We start from the raw sequence: 27602 nt of genomic DNA on the forward strand, positions 1-27602 counted from the left end.
TCCAATTATGTATACCAATTTATGTGCAATTTCTGTCCCTAGCTGAGAAACATACATTCATATATGTATAGCAGGTGCATTTATAAGAGTGCTGCCTAGGGGAGGTATTAATAATACTAATAGGACTCCTTATTCTAAGGGTCATGTCACTCATTACACTTATGAACTGTTAACTGCACTTCAAATGTGAGCCTCTTCTCATTTTACAAGCAGTTAAACATGTGCTAAGTATGGTTGTATCAAAGTGAAGTTATGACTATAGGAGTATCTCCAGACTGTTAAGTAACACGTGTTCAGCTATCGTCAGATTGCTGCACAGAGATGATACAAGTTCAAGACTCTGGTGCAATGTGGTGCGGTGTGGGGGCTGGGCAGGACTGGTCATATGTGGTACGGATAGCACAGGCTCTGGGTATAGGGATTGCAAGTCCTCATAGGTGGATGTGCAAACTGCAGTGCTGGGGTCAGGAGCTCAGTTTCGGGGAAGGGGGACACACAGGGAGGGAGGGAGCACAGCTAGCTCCAGCCCTGTCCAGAGCCATCTGAGGTCATAATGAGCAACTTTTAATATGGCATGGTAATTACAATCCATTACAATCTCAGTTTACAATCCATTACAATCCCGGATGAAACACATGCTAAATATCCCATGCAGCAAGGCTCTTTAAGTTATTTCCTAATTGCTTACCTAATGGACGGAAAGGAAACCTAGGACATCCACTGAAAATCTTCCTTAGGGGACAGTCCACATAAATGTCAACGTGGATCCATTTCCTTCAAAAACTCATTCCTTTAAGTTTCACAGCCTTATAATTAGCTGTTTTGATCTAGTTAATTAGAAGCTTCCAATCTCATCACTTTAAGACAAGTGTTATTAGAAGGTTGGTGGAAGGCAGTGAGCTAATGCAATTGACTCTCTTTGCTCATTAAAGTTGGGTTCAAATATGAATGTAGAGACAACTGTGAGCAGGGGGGAAACCAGAAAGGTTAAGGCACAAAATGAGCTCCAGCTAGCAAGGAACATAAAAGATGAAGAAAAGTGCACTTAAGGAAGTAGCCGAAGTCTCTCTAAACTTTCAGTAATGGTGAAAAAAGGAAGACCTGTGGAATTCAGCTTAATCAGAAAGATACTAGAACAAATTTTTGAACAATCAATTCCTAAGCACCTGGAGAAAAAAATGGTGATAAATGGCCAACATGGATGTGTTAAGAACAAAACCCTGTCAAAGCAATCTCATTTCCTTCTTTGACTGGGTAACTGGCCTAGCAGATAAGGAGGAAGCAATAGATGTGATATATCTTGATGTTATTAAGACTTCGGATATATTCTCTTGTCGTATTTCTCTAAATGAGGATAATAAGTTCTGTGTGAAACTGCTACAAGATGGGTCCATATCTGGTTCAAAAACCACACTCAAGGAATAGTTACCAATGTTATCGCTTCGATACTATCAAGCTGGGAGGACAGGTCAAGTGAAGCATCCACTTAGGAAAGGGGGAAAATGCATATATATTTAAATAGGAAGCAGTTCTAGTGAAAAGGATCTAGGAATTATAGTGGGTCAAAAACAGAATAGTGCATGGTAAAATTAATATGAGTTAAAGTGATGTTAACCACGTGATACTGTTCCAAAAATGGCGTATAAGACATGGCACCAATATTGAATAGAATGAGATCACTATCTCCCATCTCAGCTGAAGAACTGAGTCCAGTTCAAGGCCAATGTTTTCAAGCTGGAGTGAATCCAGGAATGAGCAACAAGTGGTTTAGAGACTACGACCAAGGAAGAAAGGCTTAAAGATTTCTTTTTGTGTGGTCTTAAAAAATGGGAGCGAGAGACGGGGACGGAGGGAGTGAGGAAGGGAAGACTAGGAGGGACATTAGGGGTGTAACAGTCTTCAAGTATTTAAAAGGTTGTATAATGAGGATAGAAATCAATTGTTCTCCATCCACCAAGGGTAGGACTAGAAGCAAGTGATTTAATTTGTGCCATGGGGTACATGGTAGGTTAGGTGTTAGGAAAGATTTTCGTAACTCAAAGGAGAACAGACTAATAGAACAGGTTATGTCTAGGGAAGCTGGTGAATCCTTATCTCTGGAGGTTTTTATAAGAGCAGATTAGTAAAGGAGGAAAAAAAGTCTTTCTGGGATAGTCTAGGAATATGTGATACTGCCTCAGAGCTTGCTCTGGGGCAGACTAGATGACCTCCTAAGGTCATTTCTAGAGAGAGATTTCTTTGCTTTCGGTCACAAAAACTAGGAAGCAAGTCTTAGTTAACTGACATTGCCTCTAGTACAAAACATACCACAAAAACATCATATAATTTAGCACTACTGGCAGTATCCATCCAGCACAGTGCTAGTTTTGTAATGCAGCAGGTGTTTTATGGGTCAGCTCAGAGCTATATTATTAGAGCTCTATGTCTGAAAGTTTGCACAGCACATGTCTAAAAACATTTTCCTTTAATCAATGCTGCCCATCTCTATGTTCCTAAGAGTTACATTCAGACTAAAGTGGGGAGGGGGGAGAAAGAAAAAGGAAAGAATAAGTTTCATCTCCATTTTTGTGTCCTTGCAGATAATACACATAAGCAAGAGCAATAAGGCATGTCTCACAAAGCCTGCTTTGATGTATATTCTTTCCATTATCCTTTCTTTTGTTTGGTTCCAAAGGTAATGAACTTTGATGTTTATATACTATTACCATTGGCTTACTTGTGGGAAGAATTATTAGGCTTTGATCACAAGCTTTAGTTTGATATAGGCATTGTTTGATTAGTTACTTGTCTTGTGAGTATTTTATCTATTTGGTAGCCTTACCTTAATCCATTAAATTGTTTTATACACCAATTTATATGCTTTGTTTCTAGGGCATGAGTGTTTAAAGACTGGTTTCGTTCAATAGCAGCGTTCTCCCCCCACCCCACCTAAAAATTGATTTACGTAAAATTTTTGGTGTACTTATGAACGGCCTTTCTTTGGAATTTTCCATTAACATGGCCTGCTCGGTATCTCCTTAAGGCAAAAAGCCACTTAATGGGGGGTATGTAATTGGCTTTCTTCATTGTATTTTTCTCCAGTGATTTGTGTTGCATATTCTTACAGATTTTTTTTTTCTCTCGCTTAACCAATACAGTCCATTATCCCATCCGGTACTTTCCAGACATTCTGATTTCAGTATCAAAATAGGATTCTGGGTTTCAATTTACTGAAATAACACACAGACTTTAATGGGATATGTTTCACCTATGTTTGGCTTTTGTATTTTTATGATCTTCCCCTAACATCTTTTTTATGTATTCAATTCATAGCATCCTAGCAATCTAATCTACTCTCTTTGCCTATCTATGCATCCCTAAATAGGAATGTAAGAGATACATGAAATAATGGGAACAACAAATGTATTCTATACTCTGATAACCAGGAGATGCATTGAAATCAATTATTATTCACAACAATGTTATATCAAAGACATAAAGACTTTAAAACAGATTCTATATGACATCAAAAACTGGATGGCTCAGGGTGCAAATAATAGGCTAAAGAGACCTTTGTACAAAGGCCATCAATTCGAACCCTAAAGCCACTTGATGGGGAGGCTAGTGAGCTTGCTTTAGTTTTTAAGGGGAGCTGCTTGCATTACCCCAGAATTCATCACCACAATTGATGCTAACTCCCCTTTTTTGACACAGAACTGACCAGGACTGAATTGATCTCAGTGGCCACAATCAGACAAGCGGGAACATGTGTTTCCCTGGGGACAAGTAGCAGCAGTACACCTTGTGCCACTGCTACTTGTCCTTGGGGTATGCCAGTGCCATGCGCGCTCCTGCATGCGGCAGGTTACCCCGGGTTGGGTAGGGGTGACTGGAGCCAGCAACTGTGCTGGGCCCGACAGCCTTACCTGAGTCCTAGCAGCCTTGGGGAGCAGATACTGCAGCGCTCCTGCAGCAGGGAATCTGGCTGGCAGCTGGAGTATGGCTCTGGCCAGCCAGGCTTCAGTTTGGGGCAGCGTGCACTGCCACCAAGTGTGCCATCGCGCTTTTTTTCAGCATGTTTTTTTTTTTTTTTACCGCAGAATCTCCTAGGGTCAAGAAAACCCCTCTGTTTGCAAAGTAGCTGTGCAGGGAATGCCTGCATGTGCAGTGTGTGGCGCTGCAGACATACCATGCGTTCATACCATCTGGACGCGGCCAGTGGTTCCTTCAGCAGACCTGGGGAGGCAAAGCGAGGGAATCTCACACTGATGATGTCCCGTCCATTATTGTTTTATAGATCAGGACATTCACTTGCCTCGCTGGACAATTTGCTTTTGTAACTGGCCCATGTCAAATAAAATGATGTGTCAAATTAAGGCTGAGGGTACTTCCAAATTATTCAGGGATCAAATATTTAGGCCTACACTTGCCAGTAAATAAGCTGGGCCCTAAATTGTGGGATTTTACAAGCCAACTAAAGAATAAGTCTTGGAATGCGGACCAATGCAATGCCTCTTGTCCCAAATAATGCTTTATACAAATTGTCACTGCTACAATGCTTGTATGATGCAAATTACTGATAAGATCCTTTATGTTGTCCCTTAGTTTGGCATTTGGTAATGAATGAGGCTTTTTATTCTTTAAGAAAAGCACTCTCTGTGTCAAATTTTCAAAGACCTTCCAAAAACACACCCTCAACAAATTTCTCTCTTTCATGTTTTTGATAGGCATCAACCAGCATTTGCACATAGAGATTCAGTACTTCTGTAAATGCAAAACTCCTGTTTCCAGGTGTGTTCATGAAGTCTGGGACTAAGTGCAAGACATTTGAAGTTGAGGTCCCTTCCAACCCTAATTTTCTATTATTTCCTATGATTCATGAACGTTTGCACACTTTCTCCTGGCCTAACTCCTTCCAGGGATCAGGAGGAGTGGAGCCAGGGAAAAACGTCCCATCCCAACCTGAGACCAGGTTTATCCTGGTCTACAGAAAGTATAGGGAGTAGCTACTCCTGCTACAGGGACAAGAGTTTTGTTCAAAGAGACTCTTCCTGAGTCCTATCAGGAGATGCCATGATCCAAAATGCATAAGTGTAGCCTTAAGCATATTTTGAAGTGTGTAAGATTCTTGAGGACGTCAGCTGAGATCTTTATCCCATGTGATGCACCTCATTGAGGTCAACTGCATAGATGAATGTGTGAAGATCTGACTGGAGAGTTTTTCCCTTTATGCATTATTAATACATTTATTATTACAGTTATTATAACCTTTATGGAAGGCATTGAAGTTCAATTTTTCCTACACCAGCTAATGATTTTAATGAGCCATTTCAGCCCCCAAAACCAGAGCTAGACATTTTTTAGCCAAGCTGTTTGGATTCTTCAGCCAGTAGAAAAGGACATATCAAGGCATTGTATCTATAAATAGATGGACATGAATCATGCCTTGAATTCTAAAGAATACAGATGAATAGTAACTTCTAATCTGGCAAGTGCAAACGTTTATTAATTGCCAGTTGAAAATGAAGAGAGTCATGAACTCTGAATAAAAGAAAACTCTTGTAATCACATATTCTTTCAGTTATAAGGCAATGAAAACTCCATTATGAGTCTACTATGCCATAATGAAGAGAAATCGGAAAAAGTAAAGAACACGCATAAGCACACTTATCAGCTGTGGCAGCATTTTATAATGTATGTGAGCTTGAGATTGAACCGCCATATGAATGACTAAACCAGGGTTCATTCTGTGGTCACACAGGACAAAGGGGTCACTAGACAAATTTGTGCGGTGAGAAACTATTGAGCACAACGTTGAGAATGTGAATATAAACATCAGCAGATGAAAATAAAGATAAGAGAGAAGGGAAGTGGAACATACCCTATACACACAGGTTTCAGGCATTCATGGCCAAGTTGGCTAACTTTGCATAGACAGTCAAGTTAGGCATAGCTCCTATTATCCAATACCTTGAAGTATCACAACTATATTTAAGGTCACACATTGTTCTGTTCCATTGTTCCTAATAGTAATAGCTTAAAACTTTGACTTGAGAAAGTGAAATATTTAGAACGGTCCACTTTGTGATCTACTTGATATCTGGGCACATTCTGAGAGGGAAAAAATATTGTTCACGTAATTTTTAGAATGAGGCCAGGAAGGATATTCTGAATTTTTAAAATGAGGTCAGGAACATTTTCTCACCATAAAGACAAAAGCAAGATTTTTCACTCTTTGTTCACGCATAACTAGAACAGGGCTGATCTTGCCCCTTCCAGGTGGCTGGTCATGAATGAGTGCTAGTTTCCAGAAAAACAACAGAAGTTAACTTTCACAGCTCGGTCCTATATTGATAATGAACTGGACTGAAACAAAGAATTGGGCATCCAGATTCAGACAGCATCTGCACCTCATGGTTTGGTTATTTGGGATCTTTCACTTCTAATGTATGGCTTGACAAGGGTTACTGGTGGGAAGGCAAAGCAACTGTTTGTCAAAAGTGAATCAAATGAGAAATATTTGGCTCTTTTGGTTGAATGTTGCTTTGTCTTTTTAAAAGCATAGATTTATCAGCACCTCTGGCCACTTTATAATTCACTAAAATAAGTGGAGTAAGTTTCAAAGCAGATAAGTAAGAACCTTTTGAACTCTTGTCTTTCTGCGTTCTTTTTTTGCATTAAATGAAAGCTGCAAGGCTGAATAAAAGGCACTCTCAATAAATGGTAAACCAACAGAAAGTAAATAATGAGAATGCTATGAAGGTTTTTAACCACAGAACTCCTGTTAACGTGTTTGGGAGCTGCATATTTAAGCCCAATACTCGAAAAATTTAATTCCCCCTTCTATTGCAATAGAAATCTGGCACAAACGTGGAATAAAATGCCCACTTCCTTACAGTGTGAATATTTTCTTCACTAGCATATTTAGCTGTACTAAGGTTCCTAGATAGTTAGATCCTTTAGTAACAATGTATTCCAGAAAATCCTAAAACAGATAAATACTTCTATCGCTTAAAAACCTTCTTTAACTAGACTATAGTTGTCGGCAGTGCCATCAGTAGGGGTACGTTTTTTACTCTTTTTGTTTCCATATGCCCCAGAAGTCTTTTTAAAAATATAATTCCAAATGCAGAATGGTATGTCCACTATTTTCAGATATTCAAGAGAATGCATATATATCACTCATTGGCTGGCATAAGCATTATCAGCATTAGAGGGGAGAACTGAACAGTTCTATGGGAGTAATCAGAATACAATAGTTATGGACCTCAACCAGCCAAACTAACTGAAGGATTTGCTTTACACAGGGCACATCTACATGTGAAATTAATTAGACGGAATAAATTCTGGTGCAGTTCACACCAGAGTTTATTTATTGTCTCAGGCGCAGTGTTAACACACATGCCTGGGACTGCAGCATGTTGGGCCGGGGCGGCGCAGCCCTGGCTGGCAGGGGGTCCCTGGGGTCAGCCTGCCAGCCCAGGGCTACTCCTGCCTGGCTCAATGGGCCATGGAGGGGCTGGCTGGGCCGTGAGGGTGCTCCAGTGCAGGGCTAGCTGGCAGGAAGTCCCACACTATAGCCCCTTTGCACCCCAGCCAGCCCCGGTCACCATCGACATGTGTGCCGTGGTGGAGTAAATAAGTGCTAGCAGTAATTGTGTTGGGCAGTACTGTCCGATGGCAGAGTTAATTAGTTTACTCTGGCCTAACAGCACCGCTCATGTAGATGGTGACGCTTTACTGCGGAGCTAATTAGGCAACTCCGCAGAAGCATTTCATTTCGATACATCCACTAAAACCTACCTTAACTAATTAGTCACCAAAAATGGAATCCCAGCTTAAATCACAGATATTTTCTTAGGGCTGAATGACATAGTCAGTCAAAACAGTCTGACACAGACTGACAGCAAGAAACCTGTCAGACGTGGAAGGCATACCAATGCTTTTTGGTTATTTTGAATTATATGCTATTTATGCATATCTTTATACTTATCTAATTTATGCAGGTATTGAATGCATCAGAGATTGTTTTAATTATGTGAGCGTCGTAGATTTGGTGGATACGTCTGGCTGACCTACTTATTTATTTTGAGACTATATATGTTCAAAATTCATCCTTAAAAAGGAAAAAAATACATTTTCTAACCATTAAATGCAGCTCCGCCTTCATCAATTCCTGGTCAGTCTTCATACGTGTGAATCATTCTGCGCACTTCTTACAGCATCTAGAAAAAAGACAGGGTTATAGTTTGAGTAATCAACCAGAAGTCCCGCTCAGATAAATGTGTCAGCCTTCATATTTGCATACAAACAGTCTGCATACCTATGGAGCATCTCTGTTCTTGACCTGTTTCTCCAAGTCAATGAGCATGTCTCCAAACTCATCCTCTTTTCCCCTTCCATTTTACTTGGAGGTTTTCCATGTCACTGCAGAAGCAACATGGTCCAGTAAAGAGAGATCTGGACTGCAGCCAGGAGGCCTAGCTACTAATTCTGGTTCAGACACTAAGCTGATCTGGTGCCTTTGGTCAAGTCATTTAACTTTCTGTGTTTCCAATTCCCTTTTCATCCTTTGTCTCCCTTGTGTACTTTGATTGCAAGACTCTTTGTGGTAGGGAATCTCTCTTGCTTTTATATGATACCCAATAGAAAAGAGCTTGTTTTCATTGGGACTTCTAGATCCTATGGTACAAGTTAAAAAAAAATCAAAATGATGGTAGTGCATTTCAAATCATGAGATAAATGTATGTCTTTTTTTTCTTTTGATCCCATCAAAATGTACCCTGAGAATGTTGTGGAATGTTAAATATGACTCGTCACAAAAGCATAACAGGTGAATCTAGAAAAAACATGCTAAAATAATTAGTCCAAAGTAGTCATTATTGACTTTTCTTCATGCAACACACTGAATCAAAAATAAAATCGTGCACGTGTTGGCAAAACTGGTTTCCATTGCTCATCAAAAATAGCCTTAATAAAGTATCTGACATCATCTAATTCATCATACTTACCAGTACTGGTAGAAATACAAACCAGACTCTACCTATCCTCAGTTATCTCAGTTATCCCAAATAGAAAAACCCTTCATTCTTTTTAATACTATTAGAAAGATGTATTTTTAATCAAGATGTTGTACTAGTCAGTGAAAAAGACAATTTTTTTAAAGTTTATAACTGTTAATGTTTTTCAAGCTAGCAGTGATTCAAAAAGATAGTAAAGAATGCTTTGGGAGACCTGTGATCTTCTGCCTATGACAAAGCACCTGAAACAATATTGTTCCTGTCTCTTCTACTGGAGTCTAGTAATCTGGTCCCGCCTTGAAATGGTTTTCCCCTTTAAATTAATACACTAAAAAATGCCATAGAAGACCATGTTCAAGGAAAATACATTAGGGGAGTATGTCTTCACTGTTTTCTTCAACCACGTTTTCTTTATTCTAAGCTCTTCATCTCTCTCTCCATCTAATTTCTGTTTCTCATTTCTCTGCTAGGGTTCCCAACACAGAGTTTGAAAGCTTCACAAAGAATCCAGTAGTAGCTTCTGTTTGGAGAGATGAAACAATTATAATGCTTTAAAGGGAACGTTGAGGGTCAGCGTTTCAGCTGAATCTGATGCACCTGTTTAGTCTGTCCACGCTTGCCTGCAGTAAATGGAAGATAAACCACACTTGTTTATGGCCTGTTTCAGTGGGGTTCAAATTATTGTGGCTTAGCCTCACCCACAACAGGAAAGCAGAGGGCAGATGAAAGTTATAATGGATCAATTGAAACATGCTCCCAAGTGGTAAATTGTCCCTATACCCCTTTATAGCACTGCAATTGTTTTGCCTGTGCACGCATCTGATGAGGTGAACTTGGGTTCACAAAGGCTTGTAGTTTATCTATATTTTATTTAGTTAGTTTGTGAAGGTGCATATCTCCCCTGCCTCTCATAAACATGGGTAACTACCTCTCTACAGACTAGGAGCCAGATTCACTGCTTTGAACCCTTTGGCACGCCAGGTTGCCTTTACCCCTCCCATCTTCAACACGTCACCTTTCAGTGTGATTTACTTTCAGGAATCTTGGTATGAATACAAGATACTCCATGTGATGTCTTCAGGGAATAGGAGTGATAAAGAGAAATTCAGCTCGCCTATTTTCTTTCCTGTCACTACTTGATAATCTCTTTATCTGGACTCACTCTGGCAGAGTTACAGACAGACTTATTTCCCCACAGACAAACCCTATCCCCTTTCTCTAACACACACACGTTAGCACTTCAAACCGAAGCTACTTTTTAAAATAGCTTTTTGCTTCTTTGATATGTATAGTCAAATTTTGTATGCAAGTACACGTGCACAGTGCACACACATGCACTTCAAAGCAGAAGTTGGTTCTCTCTCTGTCTAGCTTGCCTTTTGGGGGGCACTGTGGATTCCTGAGAAGACATTTTGTACATTTTCTGATACATTATGGTCCTAGGTCTAAGCCTACGAATGAGGTTTGTTTGTCCTTTAATCATACTAAGACTTCACTCCTTATAGTCAATGAAAGCTTTGACTTTTAAACCAAAGTTACAGCCTCTATTGTTTATGGGCAATTTTTTCAGAAACATCAATGTGACTTCATGAATCTTAAGTTTCATTTCCAGCAGTAACTAGCCCTTCGAAACTAAAAGCCCAGTTGTTTTCAATGAAGCTATTAACCCAAAAAGGCCTTAATTAGTGGAGAAATGAGGTGGACATTTGATAATTTTTGGCCATATAGCAGTAATACAACTTGCTGGAGTTCTCACTGTACAAAGCCAGGGACCCGGTTGTCAGCTGATTTCATCCGGCATAACCCAGTTAAGTCAACAGAGCTACCCTGTTTTTTCCATTTGAGGATCTGGCCGAACATTTTGGAAGAGGTACATTTTGGCAGAAGTCAGTACTGACACAAGACAGGTCTACACATCCCAATTAGGCAATCTGTTAAACTGAAATATCAATATTGGAATTTTATGAAAGAGCAAAGATCCTTTGAAATACTAGCATTACACAGCTAGCAACCAGAATGGGGATGGTTTAGCCTCATGCCTGAATATGTCCCTAGATTCACAGAAGCCAAGACCAGAAGGGATTATCGTTCCATCTGAACTTTTGCCATTACAATTCACCTAGTTATGTCAAGCAGAACTCCCATAAATTGAATGTGGCTCAAAAATTATCTTCCAGACAGACGCAGTCTTACTCTTAAGATATCAAAAGATGGAAAATAGAAAATCCTTTGCTAAGGATTTGTAAGTTTGTTTGTTTTAAAATCATTATCTACCTTGTAACTCACCACGGGGCAGTCCGACTGTCTCCTATCAAGCATGTCAGTTAAAGTCTTTATAAACCCTTTCCCTCCTTTGTAATTAAGACCCAGGCCAATCAATCAAGCTTTAAACTAGGGTCATCCGTGACAATACCTAGAGAGAACACAGAGCTGACAGAAAAGGGTAGGGAATGGTAATAGAACTCTATAGGCGTGCTCACTTCTGCAAAAGGAAAATTTAAATTGATTTGCTGATGGAAAGAAAGGTAAAAGGAAGTAGGACTGAAGTTATCAAGACCCTATAAAGGATAAATGGAAATTATGTGACAGAGGGAAGGAGTTTCTTAAAGAGGTAATAGAGACTGCTGCTTAACATTTTCTACATCTAGAGACATCAGCAGGATAAGGTTGGAGACATTTTCAGCAGCCTCATTTTTTTTATTTATTACAAAAACAGTGCATGGGGCCAACTGAGACTGGATCCCCATTGTGCTAGGTACTGTATAGAGAAAGTAAGGAACAATCCTTATCCTGAAGACCTTAAATCTTTACCATAAAGGACTGCTCTTTAATAGTGCTGCACTGATTTAAAAGAGCTGTACCAAACTATAGCTGCTAAGGATCCAGCCCAAAGACTTTATGAGACTCCTGAGAATCAGGCAGGGGTGACTGGTGCCTCCTGAGTCTGGAGGGGGGGGAACAATTTGTGGGTGGGCCCAGGGATGAGCCAAAAGCCCCATATCCATTCCTATACTTCTGTGCCATGGCTTAGTGACCCTTGCCCACAACACACCACCAGCCCGCGTGGCAAAAAACCTGCTCTGTCATAAGCGGTGCCGAGCCAGGGGGCACGTGCCCCCTCACCATGCTCCCTCTACCAGTCGCCTGTGGCATCAGGCGTCTGAGAATCAGCCCCATTGTAGAATTTAGCTTAACCATTACTGACCACAACTCACCTCAACCTCTCTGTGAATCTAGTAGCTCTTCATGGACGAGGAGACTATTTATTAAACTGCTTCATTGGGGAAAAGATCCAAGTTCCTGGCAATATTAGAAAGAGAATACCTGTCTGGAGCAAAGAATTAATCATCCTTGCCTGCACTTCCTTTGTAACATGAAGGTAGAAATGTCATCCTGTGATCTAGTTGAGACTTTTCGGTGTGGAGTGATAGTTTGCCTAGGAATGCACCGCCGTCAGTCCCCCAGGGCCCCCTGGTGATGGTTATCCGGCAGGCACAGACAGCCTATTTTCCCCCACTAAGGAAATGATGCCCTATCTAAATAAATAAGCTGCTTGAGTTTAGAAGTCAAGTACAGTGTCTGTTGCACAGACAGCTAAAGGAGATGATTTGTGAGAATCTGTGCTATGCGCTCATGGTTCGTAAATGGGGCGAGGAGGGTTGTTATTACTTTAAGTGTTTATTGGGTGTAGAAGTAGCCATGTGGCCAACTCTGAATTGCAATGAATTTGCAGCTGCAAAGAAGTCCAAATGATTGCACTTAGTATCATAGCAGAAAGGGCAGCATTACTGAAACAGTGGTACTGGTAGGAGCTGCTGTTTCCTACCTTGTGCCAAAACCTTGCCCTGCTCTTTGGTTGTTTGAACCCTGGCTGCTGAAACTAAAAATACATACATAGAGACCTACACAGTTTAGATTTGGATTTCTCATTTGTGTGAGGTATGTTGTGCCCAGGTAAGCACATCTAAGTGGTAAAATGTACTCATTCAGGGATTAAATCAAAACAGGAAATACAAATTAAAAACCTTTCCTCTAGTCTCTTCTCTGCCTTCATGAACGGGTGTGTGTTTAAATGCATTCTACCACTGCTTCTTTTGCTCCCTGCTTTGTAATATTTTAAAGTGGAGCTCCCTTATGTCTTCCAAAAGGTTAGAGGGATTAGATCTGTTTCCTAGTAGGGAAATGAGGTTTTATTCATGTCAGCTGCTCCTTCGCTGAATGTGATTCTGTATTCCAGCTGAGCTATGCTTGGTACAAAACCAGAAAAAGATGGGGGAGAAAGTTTGAAAACATGGGAAATACCACAATGGCTTAAAGCTACCTATCTGTGAGCCTCCACTACTGCTGCTGTCGGTTAAAGCAGTCTAAATACTGTGACCCTGGCTACTTCCGGTCACATAGAGGACCTGAAGAACAGCACCGTTGCCACTGTACATATTCTTAAGTCATTTTCTGTACTGACCACCCCTTAGTTTGCCTGAGCCACATCACAGGTGGCGTAGTAGTTGCCTGTCTCTGCCTCCTTGAGTTTCCTTCAAAAGCTATTGCATTGTACTGCAGAGAAGAGCAGACATGTTCTAGTTCACAAACTGTGATATATAGACTTGATTTCCTACACATTCATTTCAAGGTTTGTAGGTTGTTTTGTTTTGGACGGTGGAAATTTGGAGCCCACTGGGCGAGTCTAAGACACCTTATGAAAAAGAAATCTGTGTCATTGCTGCATTTTGGTTGTTTGTGCAACTGTGAGTAATGTGACTATATTTCATATTTCTTACTTATCTCTGAAAACAGCTGGGAGACCAGCCACAGAAAGCCAACAATGAAAGGCAATGTATTATCACTGCTATGGGCAATGCTGTTCCTTATGGATGGGAATACTGCAGTGTGGCACTGTCCATCAAGGAGTGCCAAGAGCAGTCAAAACCCTAATATACAAGTGAAGCACATCCAATGCAACATCCAATGTGGTCCAGGAGAGAGGACCTCCTTTCTGGCCTCTGAGGTAACAGGTACTCATAAGAGGATGTGGAAAAGTATATTTTCCTCTCACCACTTCAGAGCTGGACATAAGGTTCAGGTACAAAGCAGTCTTGTATTACAGAGAAAAATAAGATTTGTCTCAAAAGTGTAAAGCATAAGTATGGGAAATGGGGAGATGTGGACACATGAGCTGTTCTCTTTCAGTAACCCACCCACTCACTTGCCTCTTTGCACCCGGTCTCTTGAGGACATACTATAATGGAGACACAGGAGGTTTTTCAACGTGTATGCCTTACAGAAGGGGAGGAGGACAAAATCTTTCAGACCTTACTTGGGCAAATTCTCACTGATTTTACTAAGAGTAATGAATGGGGAGTGCCTGACATCTGCATATTAAACACAGACTTTTTGGGGGCAGGGGATTTGTCAATGATTTATTAACCAACTTGGAAAAGCAGCGAAGCATCATATGAATAAACCATAGTGCTTTTGAAAGGTTAATGTCCTTAAAATGACAAAGTATTTTAGTGGGTTTCTGGATACCACATAAGAAATGTAAGTGCACTAGTGAGTATTTTGCGATGGTGTCCAGACTAATTCAAAAGCTATGAAATTAATATATGGACAGGAAAAATGGGCTAGGAAGATGGGGCTCTTTTTAACTATTAACATAAAAACCTAGTGCTGGCTGTTAAGAAAATCATTTTCCCATTTCCAGCATGAATGCCAAATATGACCTAGCTGCAGGAGTACTAACAGTTGCCAATACAATGGTAACTTTGTCATTTAAAACAAAAATATTATGGATATTTATTCTTTAAGAAGGGATAAGAGTTATCTTTATAGAAATGAAAAATAAACACATTGATTTCAGTTTATATATACTGTGTAAATTGTTGTGCTTAATTGCAAGCTCAGGAAAAAAAATTAATTTGAGTTTTATCCTATATGCATATAATCACTTCTGCACAAATGGCTAATACGGAAAGAATATAATGTCACTGCTACAACTTTGTTCTTTTTAAATGATGTTCTTGACCCAATTCTTCTTTTACGATTAAGTTTGGCCAATCAGTTCCCCAGGAGCAGAATCTCATTTAGAAAAAGTCTGTAAACCTACTCTTCCTTAACGGTCTACATTTGGGTGCTCACTTTCCATTTCAAATTGCAGTAAGACAAATCTGATGATTATTTTTCTCAGCGCTATAGATTTAATGTGGGAACTACTTTCCAGAACCGATAAGTTTGCCAAATATTCTATTTCATGGGGAAAAAATGCTATTTTGATTCCTCCCTTCCCTCCCAACCCAGACCTAACATAAATATTTCAATATTTGCATTGTCCATGACACATGCTTATAGTCATTAAGGTTTCTTCATGCTCTGTATGTAACAGTATCATAGATCACTGTAATGGTTCAGGAGTTAAACCCAGTGCTTTGACACGTGCACATATTGACTTTAAATTTCAGTGAACAACAACAGACAGTGTCCCTTGAGGAAAACTGAGTAGTAGGAATCACGGGTGTCAATATTTACCTCTTAGGTCACTAAATCCTGATAGTCAATAAATCAGGAAATCTCAGCTCTCAGTGTTGGAGTAATCTGGTTGTACCTTAGGGTAGAATTTGGTATACTTAGTATCTGCTTATAAGTTAGAATGATTTTGCATTTAAAGTCCCCATGGTGTACAGAACTTTTCCATTCAATTTTAATAACATACCAACCCATAAGTCATTTCTATTACTATAACTTTGCTACCACCTCTCCTTGGACTCCTTGAACATAAAGTGCATGCAAATTGAGCAGTTTGCATTTTCCTTTATGTGTCAGAAAGAGGCTTTCCCCTGAGCTGGTAATGCAGCATCATGTGGATCTATCTACTACAGCTTTATATGACAAGTAAAAACACAGATTTTTCTGTGCATTCATATTCATAATGCTGGGATTTCAGAGAAGGACACCATCACAGAATGCAATCTAATCCTGTCTTTTGAGAATTAAAATTGGTTTTCAATTATTAAAAACTAATAAAACTGTGCACTAATTAAAAACTATATGCTAAAAATAAATTCATGAACAGGTATTCTGGAGGAGATGCTCAAATTGCATAAATCAGAATAGTTTCATTGGCACTTCTCCTGAGACAAACTCAGGAAAAAGTTAAAAAAGCATTTTCTAACCTTGTAAAAATAACTAAGCACATAAACGCAACTCCTTTTATGATGGTCTTTTCTTCTTTCAGAACACAGGCGTTACTTCAAGACAACTTATTTCAAACCTGTTCTATAATAGCCCTGAAACATCTTCACACTACCCATGCATATGAATTTCCCTATGTTTTAAACTCAACATATCCTTAAGTAATTTTCTGTACTGTAGCCCCATAGGTAAAACCCCACAAATACACATTTCTAATGATAGAGTTAGAGTACTCCATTACAAGCAGGTAGACTGTCCGTCCAGAGTACAAGTTCAAAGCCTCCCAACCCCATTCAAGAAAGGATAATGATCCACATTACCTTCAAAAGATGTTTCCACTGATGTTAATGTGTTTTCCCCTCACTTGTTTTGATCAAAGGGCATTCAGTTGTAAGGAACAATTTGTAAGTAATTATTTTAAGTTCGTGCAATGTTCTCAAAGGCCCCCCAAAAAATCCATACATATTTGAAAGGCACTCAGCTGTAGGTTAAATAACATCAGAGTCTATGAGAATGCCAGTTAGAACCAGTTGAAACCTGACTGACCTGGCATGACACCAAGATACCTATTTGAACTTGGTTTCTCATGAATGAGCATTTTCCTTCTGTGCAGAAAGCTGGTTTGGAAAGTTCCCACTGTGATGGTGCTGCATGCCGGGATCATAATCCAAATATAACTATCACAAAATATTAATACCCAAACAGAATATCAGTAAAAATCACTGCTGTAGGAGGAAGGCCTTAGCTGGCCTTTTTACACATTGCACTTTTAGTTGCTCAAATGTTGACTGGCGTTAGTGCTAGCTTGAGTTTAGAGCAGTCATACCTTAAGGTGAAAACGCTCCTCTGATTGTCCCCCACCACTAGAGGGCTGGCAAGGAGGGGCCTGATGAAAAGCTACAGCTGTGATTTGTCACTATAGGTCTGGTAAGCCAGGACAGGCTCTCCCTATTCCAGATGGGGTTGTGTGCGATATTGGACAGGGGTGGGAACATGAAGCTGGGAGGTGGAGAGTTAATGGGATGGGGGTGGGGTAATGAAATGGGAGGTGGAAAGGAAATGGAGGTGGGGGAAGGATGGTGAAATGAAAGAAGTCATCAACTGAAGGATAAAATAAAAACAAGTCAAAGAAAAAATAATTTAAAAAGAAATGAAGAGGAAATAAATGAAAGAAAGTCTCACGTTTTAATCATTTGAGATTAGGGGGTGGAGGGTGCTGGTCATGCTTTCTGGGGTAGCTGGGAGTGGTAAGGGAAGGCATTTTTGGGGGAGCTACTGCCCTGCCCTGGTAAGGAAGCCCCAGCTCATGGGAATCTGATTTGGCTCCCTACTGTGTCCTCTCCCTCCCCCACAAGACCCCACTCCTGGACCTGTCCATGCCTGTGACCTGGCTAGGTAGCACATGCCCTGCAGGCTGTTTGCACAGGCCTGCAAACCTGAGGGTGGGAAGGTCACACCCGAGGGGGCAGGAGGGTGAGTTGCCTTGTTGCTGGAAAATCTGTGCGCAGACAACCGAAGGGTGGGGAAAGGGACACAGCACTTTGGGATACTGGAGGCCTGCAACTCGTTGGGGCTCATCTGTGGAGAGCAGCCACACAATAATGGAACACGAGCTGGGTAACACGGATCAGAGATAAAACTGCCTTGGAGTGGCATAACTTTAAGCTGCCTAAAATATGCTTAAAACTAGTTTTGGGTATTAATGTGCAGACAATTCAGGGGTCCAGGAACCACCTAAAATTAATGTGTAACAAGGCTCAGATTTTCAGCCACTGATACCGACCTTTACCCCAACTGCAAGTGCAGAATATGAGATAGAAAGAATGACAAGCATGCATATTTAACAAACTTCAAAAGCAATGAGTTCATTAGTGTTAAATGATAATAAGTAAATTGTCCTTGAATGATTGGCCATGGTTTAATAAAGCTTGTCTTCAACTTTATCTTAAAAAATGCATTTCAAACATACATTGCACACTAACAAACTGAAATATAGCAAATTAAGATAAAAATCAATTACTAAGATATTTATAGATACTGAATAATGTATTCATTATTATTCACTCTCTCTCATTACTATTCATTTCCTCACCATCACAGGGAAAACATGAAGGTTGAATGACAGGTTTTAAAATATAGTTTCTGTATAAGAAACCAAAATAGCTGAGGGGAAATTTGGAATTCTGAATTAAAAAAAAAAAGGATGAATTGTCAAAATCATGTCCTTTGGCATTTAAAAGACCTATAGTATTCTGTTATTGCTTTTCTAACTGAACAAACAGATCTTTCAGATTATTAATCTGAATAATACTTTTTTCTAGGAATGTGTAGGTTTTACTTCAATTCAGCATAGCTGACCTGTAAAACACTTGCAGACATATTTTAAGGTACATGCAAGAATATTTTTTTCCTAATATTTCATAAAAAAAGATAGCAACTTTTAAAAAAATCAAGCAAATTAAGGCATAAGGGAAATAGGATAGTCAGTGATAATATGAATACAGTGACCATTTCTTCCATGGAGATGTTTTTCTCATTTGGTGTGTTAATTACTGCCTGTATCATTCTGGGCATTTGCAAAGGTGGGATTTCAGACAGGTTAGAAGGATAAAAGAGACAAGATGCATGTTGCCCCACAATTGCTGTGATGACATGAGTGGTTTTCAATCTATGCATCTAGTCATGGCAATTGTGCATTCAATTTTCACACACACATATTTAAGATGCATCAGGGGGAGGGGGCGGAAAAAATCAGACCCAGAGTACCTGTGGCCCTGATCCTCAGCTGATAAATGTTAGTACAGTTCCATTCCAATCAAAGGACCTCTCGTCTATTTACTCCAACTCAAGCTGTAACCCTAAAAATCTTTATTCTGCCCAATTTCACTGCTAATATAGTCCATTTCCAACATCCATAAAACATTGCTTGCTTTTTTTCAAGGACCACTAACCAATATTGTCCCATTCCAAGCCATTAGTGCCAGAAACTGAAGTTTTCATTAACTGTATGCCACAGCTTTAGACACCTTTCCATACACTTAGACATGTTGGCAGATGCTAAGAAACCTTTTATCAGTTGCAGATCAGGGAGAGACCGTTTTTTTTTCAATGCTAGATCCAACAGAGTCAATAAGCTCTTTGAGGAAATCTCTCTGGGTCTGACCTTCTGGGCAGCCTCCATAGGCCCCAAACTATGGTAACAGCAGTAGTTCTCCCAGGCGACCTCTTAGTTAAAGATTCGAAAAGAAGATTGTTACCAATTGGCGGCACCAGAAATCTTCCAAGCAGGAATTAATCAGCTTGCAAAGCTTTTACACTCAACTTATCACTCTCCCAGAGCTCTACATATATTCTTTGTGACCCTGTATTCCTCCACCCCCTTTGATCGTATTATATTGAAGTGGTCTCTTGTTTAATGCTTAAGCAGGACCAATGCATGATAACATCAAAACATAAGAGAACATAAAGAACATGAAAGAATATAAAGTCAATAGCTTGGCCTATCACAATACATAAATAGCCCTAGTTAAAAGCCTTGGTTTTACAGAGCTACCCTTATGCTCTTACAGAATATAACTAACAAAGCTAAGTACGTTTTTAGAAGCAAATGCTTTCTGAAACTATTGACTAGAACTACCCCTGATTTGCTCTCTCTTTTCTATTTCAGTTTTTGTCCGTGAGAGGACAGACAGACAAAGCACCTTTCTTTCCCCTCATCCAACAGCATAATAAACCAGCAGAGAATCTGGCTTTCAATATTTTGGTTTGGACAGAGGTTAACACACCAGTTGAAAGAAGGAATTCAAGAGCCCTAGTGCAAGAAAGCTGCAGAAGGGTGTACAACACGAGGCCTCTCCCATCTGACTGACATCATCCTTCCGATAGACTCAGAAATATTTGGGAACCAGTTCCAAATGCAACTCTGGCAACAAGCCACAGGAAGATGCAAAAGCGAGGTTAATACAGCTTCTACCCCTCCATGCAACACTGATCACAATGAAATAAAAACAGAAACTCACCTTGTATCTTTTTTTGTTTCTTTGATTCTCAAATTTAATCCAAGCTAATATTTAACTTTAAGCCATATGGTAGGTGTTGGAAGCCAGATGGACTGCAGTTTGACATCCACTGTTTAGAATCCATCTCACTCTTCGTTTTCGTACCGTGTTTCTTGGCTGCCTGCACTCATGCTAATCCGTTAAAATCGTTTTGCCCATTCAGAAAGTGACATATCGCTTGTACTCAGTTCTATTATGCATCATCACATTATAAGGATGGCAGCTTCATGACTCACTTAATTATTCTGTTCCTTTGTGTTTCAGACACAATTACATTTTAGGCAGAGATTTATTCTTCCTCACATAAAAATTAGGAGTTGAAATCCATGATTCTCTTGCAGTCAATAGGAATATTTCCACTGACTTCACTGAGGCCAAGATTTCACTCGTGTAGTTCAAGGTGGGAAACAGGTTTTTTGTTTTCTTTTTTTTATGTATACAGTTGTGGCACCTAAAGAATACAACTGAAGTACTGTGGGTATAAGCTGTATGACTCCTTGCTCTGTAAGCTCACAGTGCTTGCTAAGAAAGTCCACACAGGAGATTTAATACAGAGTAAGCTGATGCACCAGAAATTCATACCCTTTCTTACCACCTGCTAACTTCTCCTCACAAACAAGCTCTAATTAGATGCGGCAGACAAAAGGAAAACAAGAGTCGCTTGTCAGAAGTCGAGCAATAGATTGGCAGAGGAAACGGAAATGATGTTGCCTAACTACCAGTATAATTCCCTCTCCATAGACACTCTGGCACCTTGGATCATAGCAATGCCCAAAATGAGGACAGCACCTTCTATAAATACCTTCTATAAAGCACCTTCTTTGCCCTGGAGTGGTCTAATTCAGAGAGTAAAAGAGATAAAAAAATGAAAGCAAGTGACGGTACGTGCAGGCCACTTGATGAGAGTGGTCACAGGTGCATATCCCATTACTTGCATACTTTGAGTCTTTCTTACTGACCCTTCATTTTGCTATTATTAGCACCTGGCCCAGCTGGCACTTACAAACTTCTATTACTTTCTCCATTTTCAGATACGTGATAATCCTATCTACATTATCACTTTGGCAAAGGCTCTCCTTTTGGTCAGCAGTTCCCTTATGAGAACTGCTTTCACTCCTTCCTCCCTTCCCTTCCTGGTTTTACATAGATACAGGGTAAAAACCTTCCTCAGCCCCGCCAATATTGACCTGCTAAATGTGTATCACAACAGCCAAGCTCCAGCTTTGGAGACGATAGGTATCCTCACTTCTGCACGGGTTTTTGAGTTACGTGTCTTTTAGCTGAAGAGCAATGGACCTTCAGGTCATCTCCCCGCTGAACCTGCCTGGGATCTTTGCTCCAACCCTATCCCAAACTACATTCAGTCACCACCAATAACTTATCCCCCTACTCAGAGCCTCCATCTCTCACACTGTCAGTGCAACAAGGCAATATATCTTCTCTGTATACAGTGAAGTTTCCTTTAAAAAAACTATCAGCTTTCAGAGTGCTATGATTCAGTCACTCAGGATATGTCCAGGAAGAATTGGGAATTTCTGACATTGTGAATAAAATGACTGTACTCCAATTTACACCCGCTGAGCTTCTGACCTATAATATCTTTAACAAAGTTTTCTCAATTACAAATAAAAGTCATCTGTACCCCTCTGATTGCAGCCCACACATCACACTGGAATAGTGCATATAGTTTCCTGGATATAGCTAAATGCTGACAGTAACATTTCTAATAAAGTGCAAACTGGAATTCCGCATCTCCACTTGTTAAACCCATATTCAAAATATTTGTTAATTGAAAACGCCTACAGAAACCAATGCTTGTTCCATGTAGATCCCTCTGCACATTTCTACCTGGCTGCAACCTATTGTTCTTAGGCAATTTCTGTTTCTTTTATGATTCCGGATTTGACAATACCTATAGAGGATAAAAAGACAAAAGTGAACTCTCAAAACAAGGGATATCAATTGTGTTGATTCCCAGATCAGGATTAGGCTCCAGAGCACATAAACCACAGAAGCCAATGAAATCATGAGTTTGTTTCTGAAAGGGGCCTGTTGAGAAACAGGTTTTGTCAAGCGTTTATGCAAAAATCCTCCAAATGAACCAATTTTCTGTGATGTATTATAAGGAGGGGGGAAAGAGGAAAAATGATCTAAATAAATAATGCCCCACGTGCAATATATGTTCCAAAAAAGTAATGGGAATGAGCACCAAGAGCAAAAACTACCTTAAAGAAAGGAACTTAAATCCACAAAGCAACATATAAGATTCATACAAAAAAATTCAATGTTCACTGCACTGGTTGCTTGCAAAATTAGACAATTAATTCTGTGTAAACTAACCTATCAGGAAACCACACTGTGGGGATTCTGATAGCTGTTATTGCAGTACACTATATTAAGGAGAGAGCACTTTAATGAGATCCCTGGAGAGTCTATACAGACTTGAATCTTCTTCTTGAAAAGGACATTTTTACCCCATTTAACTGCCACTATGTTACATCTCTGATACATATATGAACAAAAAAGCTATTAACACAATTATCAGGACCAATAAGCATTGTACTTCTGAGGATCAAAAAGCGACATTATGTCATTTTCACTATATAAGACCCATCAGAAATATTATGTGCATATTAAGAATGGTACTTAATATCACTCACAGACAGTAGCATTCAACAAACCAGGAGCACAAAGAAGGGTTTAATGCACCAGCAAAAAAATCACTACTTGCCAGTATAACCTGTAATTTATATTTTTAAAAGGTTTAAAAAAAAACCCCAAACCATAATGCAACACACACAGAGATAAATTAACTGGTGCAGCTTGTCATATGTAGTAAATTCCCTGGTTTGGAATTTTATTTTTGAGGCAGGTGTTAGAATGAATCTTTTACAGTGCAGACTTCAAAATGGCTGTATTTCAGTTTGACTGTCTACAGTAAAACTGTGCTGCATAATATCTTGATTGAAGTGTACTGTATCAATAATGTCAGAGACAGTAGAATTAAATCTCACTTTTTATTGGCTTTTGTTTGCTGTTTCTCAGTAAAAGAAGCACCAAATTTATGTTTGAAAGTCAAGAAAAGCAATACTCTCAGGATTGGAAAGGCTGTTTGGTTTAAGCCTTAGGATTTTTTACTCTCTTTCTCTCTCTAATAAAACATTGTTATTAAGTGATGCCTGGGATGTATTTGGGTCACAAATATAATAAAACTACCCATTTCCCTTTAATATAAAATGAAATGGTATTAAAAATAAAAAGAAACCTTTAAATGTGCTAGTGATATCAGTTTAGATGGGATATTTCACTTCTCCCACCGTATGTACTGGTAGAAGACTGACTACACTGAACAATACTACCTAATTTCACAAACAATACCATTAGAGCTAACGGACTACTCATAGGCTGAGAAGGTACTAAGTGTTAATAAAGTTATTAGGAACTGTCCCATTATGGTCATTACTGTTACTGCCATTGTGTTCACTTGACAAACGTATAACACATTGCTGCCAGGGAAAATGCGCTGCCAAAAGAGCTGTTGCACCGTTGCAAAGACATCCTCGCAGAGCACTCACAAAAGGCAAGATCACAATTTTAGACGCTCTACAATGAGTTCAGTCCTAGTGTTAGCTCTGCTGACTTCCTGAGAGAAGGCAGTCCCTACCCAGGGATGTACTGCAGTAGAAAAAGTCAGCTCTCAAAATAGCAAAAGTGTTATAAGTGTCCCCAATCGATTCTACAATCCTGGGAAACAGAAAGATTCAAATATAAACTTCAAATCTGAAGAGCGCCAAAGACATCTCTCTGTTAACTGTACTGTCTAAGACCACAGAATATGGGACATCCTATTGTTAAGAATTGTTTTCCAGTTCTGATTAAGAGATTCTGCACCCGGTCCCTATAAATATTATTCACATTTGCACCCAATGGACCAAGTATTTTGTTCGGCAGACTAATTGGTTCACAACCCCTGCCAAGTATCAGCCATATCTTTCCCAACTGCCATAGGCTAGTATCATCATTAGCTGAGTGACAATCTCCTAGAGAATTTGGACTCTTTAATCTCAGCACTCCCTCAGGAACAGCCGGCTATTATGGGTTAAACCCATCACAGCTTCCCCTTCACTTCTTTTCTTATACTGTACCTCATTGGGGAGGAGAGGGTGGCATACAAAAAATATATGGCCATGTCTCCCTAAAGAGGATAGCCAGAATCAATCTATAGGAAATAGTGCATAATGTAGGAAAGGCAGACAGTCAAATCTTCAGATAGTTTTAAAAATGACCAGCGTAACTCCCTCCCTCCAATTTTTGAGGGTCAGCATATGCAAAAGGGTAAATCAGTCTGACTCTGCTGAAGTGAATGGAAGTATTGCAGTATGAATGAGATCAGCAGCACAAGGTACAGATTATTCTTTATTAATATATATTATTTGTATTATTTTCACACCAAAAGCCCCTAGTCAAGATAAGGAGTCCATCACTGCAGCACATGGTAGGAGACTGTTGCCTGCTCTGAAGAAAAAATCCCAAATAACCCAAGTCAGGAGGAGATCAGAGACACAGGCGATGCATAGAGGGGGCATGTGCCCCCCCTGAGAGCACTGGTGCCCCCCCCCCCCCCCCCCGAGAGCAAGTACTCTGGCTGATAGCAGAGCACGGAGAGCACTTGTGCCCCCCTGAAATTTGGATGGCCACTGGGGGACCCCCTCGGTTGTTGCCCCACTGGTGCCCCCCCCAGACTCAGGAGGCACCAGTCACCCATGATCAGAAACAAGTGAAAAGAAAAGTCTTGGAATAAGAATTCAGAAAACCAAGGCATAACAGCTTCACCAGTATGCAGGGGAAATTCAAGGGGCTCCTCCTGCACCAGGCAGGAAGGTCTTTCTAGCTTTTCAGTTCTGCTTTGTTTTCCCTTGCTTGTACTATCAAGAGCCACTGCTCACTTTGGGTATGTACAAGCGTTACATTTAGATGTAGATCAATCTAAGGCTGGATGTGCAGGCATTCGCAGGGCTAAAAAAAAACTATGACCCAGGGGCACTGACTTTTAGTTTGCTGCGGGGGGTGGGGGGGAGCAGCTAAAATGACAGACATGTAGGCATTCAACATATTTTGGGTGACAGCCCTCTTTCCTCTTTCCGAGAGGGGGCAAGGCCCTTGAGCCCCCATGTACTTGGTGTCTCTAGTATGACCTCAGTTGAACTAACTTTAGATTGGCCTGGGGTTAACCCAATCTAAAATGGGTTAACTCAGCCTAATGCATGCCTGTATGTGTTCACAGCACAGCCGGGTCTGGGAAGTCCAGAGAGTTACCATAGCCCTGGGGCTGTGCTGTTTCCTCCCAGCCTCCCCAACTTTGTCTGGGCTATTTTTAGCCCTGTGACTATCCCTCCTAACTGGGCAACCCTAACCCTGGACACACCAGTCCCCCCAATCCTGCCAGCCCCTCCCTACCCTTCCCGAAGTTACTTACCTTGAACTGCCTGTGCTGTTCCCAGCAAATGGTATATGTCCACTAGGCCTGTATGAATAGGAAACTATTTGATTCGGGTTCAGATTCAGCTGATTCGGATGCCAGCGATTTGATTCAGAGCTCCAAATCAGTTTCCTGCTTCGATTTCGGAGAATTGGCCATAGGGTATAATGGGGAATCAATGAAATATCTATAACTTTGTTGGGTTTTTTTTCTGATTTGGATGAAACTTTCAGTGGTGATAGCCTCTGCTGAAAGCATGAAGCCTGTCAAGTTCAAAGGAGATAGGTACAGGGGTTGGGGGAAACTGCACCCCAAATTCTTGAAAGGAAAACTCATGTCACGTGTACGTGTTAAGCCACAGCAGGGTCAGCACTGCAGGGATGGTAGCCCCTGGTGAGGCCACAAAGCCTACCAAGTTTCAAGGAGATAGGGGCAGGGGTTTGGGGGAAACTGCACCTCCAGCTGGTGATAGGGAAAACTTGTGACATGAGTGACACTGTGTGTGTGTTAAGGCGCAGCAGGGTGAAAGCTGCAGGCCTGCTAGCCCCTGCTGGGGCCACAAAGCCTGCCAGCTGTCGAGGAGATCGGTGCAGGGGCTTCTGGGTTCTGGGGCCCTGCACCTCTAGCTGCTGACAGGCAAAACTCATAACATGGATACTTGTGCAACTGACTGTCTCTGTCTTGAGGCAGTTGATTGTCTGTATTGATTATTTCCTCTCCTTAGTCTGTGGTTTTGTAGGTGTTTAATCCTTGCTCATTAACTCGTTATCTAGTAGCTACTAGTAGCTAGCTATTGTGTATTGAACTGGCCTCTGAGTGAATCATGATTGATTGGTAACACAGTAGCTTAGCAGTCAGGCCTGCAGTAGTCCCTCCACCCTCCCCCCCATGCCCCAAGACGGACACAGTTGCACAAGCACCCATGTCACAAATGTTGTCTGTCAGCAGCCAGAGGTGCAGCGCCCCAGAACTCAGAACCCCTGTACCCATCTCCTCGACAGCTGGCAGGCCTATCTCCTTGAAACTTGGCAGGCTTTATGCTATCAGCAGAGGCTACCATCCCTACCAGTTTCATCTGAATCAGCCAAAAGACAACAACGTTATAGATATTTCATTGATTCCCCATTATACCCTATGGCGAAATCAAATCTTTTCCGAACCAATTCAGAAGCTCCAAATCGATTCAGAAAGCCTAAAGCTTCCAGTGATTTGATTCAATTCAGATTTGTAGATTTGGCCTCTGAATCATCGAAATCATCTCTGAATCCGAAACATGATCCAAAGCTTTGCAAAGCCCTAATGCCCATACCACTCCCAGTTTACACTTAGGTGCCTCTACCTAAACTGGGTCCTGAGAATGCTTGTTCACAACTTCAAGACCTGAAGATTGCTGGCTACATATATAGTTCCCTTATACCTGGACCACTATCTGTTTCCCAGTGTCTAATGCATTAATTGGCATGTCTGACTAGTTCAGTACTACCAAACCCCCATCTTCCAAAAAATCAAGTCTGGACCACAACTTGAAATTGGGTTGAAAACTTGAGATTTTATAAATAATGGACCTTGGGTTCTTTTTTTTTTAGCTTCTGGTTTTTGCGTTTTTAGGCTGTGATTTTCTCCTCAACCACTAAGGCTAAAAACCATATTTCAGTGGAAGCCAATTTTCTACAGGTGGGGTTTGAGGAAAAATAAAAACAAAACAAATACTCAACATATATGCACTATCTAAATATCTATCAGAGATATTTGTGATAGAGCTGGCATTAAGGCTTTTGTTCCTGAGGCAACTAATGAAACCTAAATCTTTTCCGAGTGCATCTACATGAGACGCTTAATGCGCAATAGACTGACTCTACTGAGCTTTAGCATGTCACGGCA

General features: G+C 40.5%; 1 protein-coding gene across 12 annotated transcripts in view; it reads right to left on the reverse strand.

Annotated features, from left to right (window-relative positions):
* Nucleotides 1–27602, reverse strand: part of CHL1 (cell adhesion molecule L1 like) — a 190384-nt gene that overhangs the window by 140127 nt on the left and 22655 nt on the right. For 10 of the 12 annotated variants that reach the window (XM_014517465.2, XM_006018694.3, XM_006018695.3 and 7 more), the window contains exon 2: nt 8126–8204. The gene's annotated coding sequence lies outside the window, so the exon portion shown is untranslated. Of the gene's footprint in view, nt 1–8125; nt 8205–15521; nt 15634–27602 lie in introns of those variants that run through there. The other 2 variants (XM_025197971.1, XM_025197972.1) reach the window with 2 other exon arrangements.

This window comes from Alligator sinensis, unplaced genomic scaffold (genome assembly GCF_000455745.1).
Source record: "Alligator sinensis unplaced genomic scaffold, ASM45574v1 scaffold121_1, whole genome shotgun sequence".
In the NCBI taxonomy this organism is placed as follows: Eukaryota; Metazoa; Chordata; order Crocodylia; family Alligatoridae; genus Alligator; species Alligator sinensis.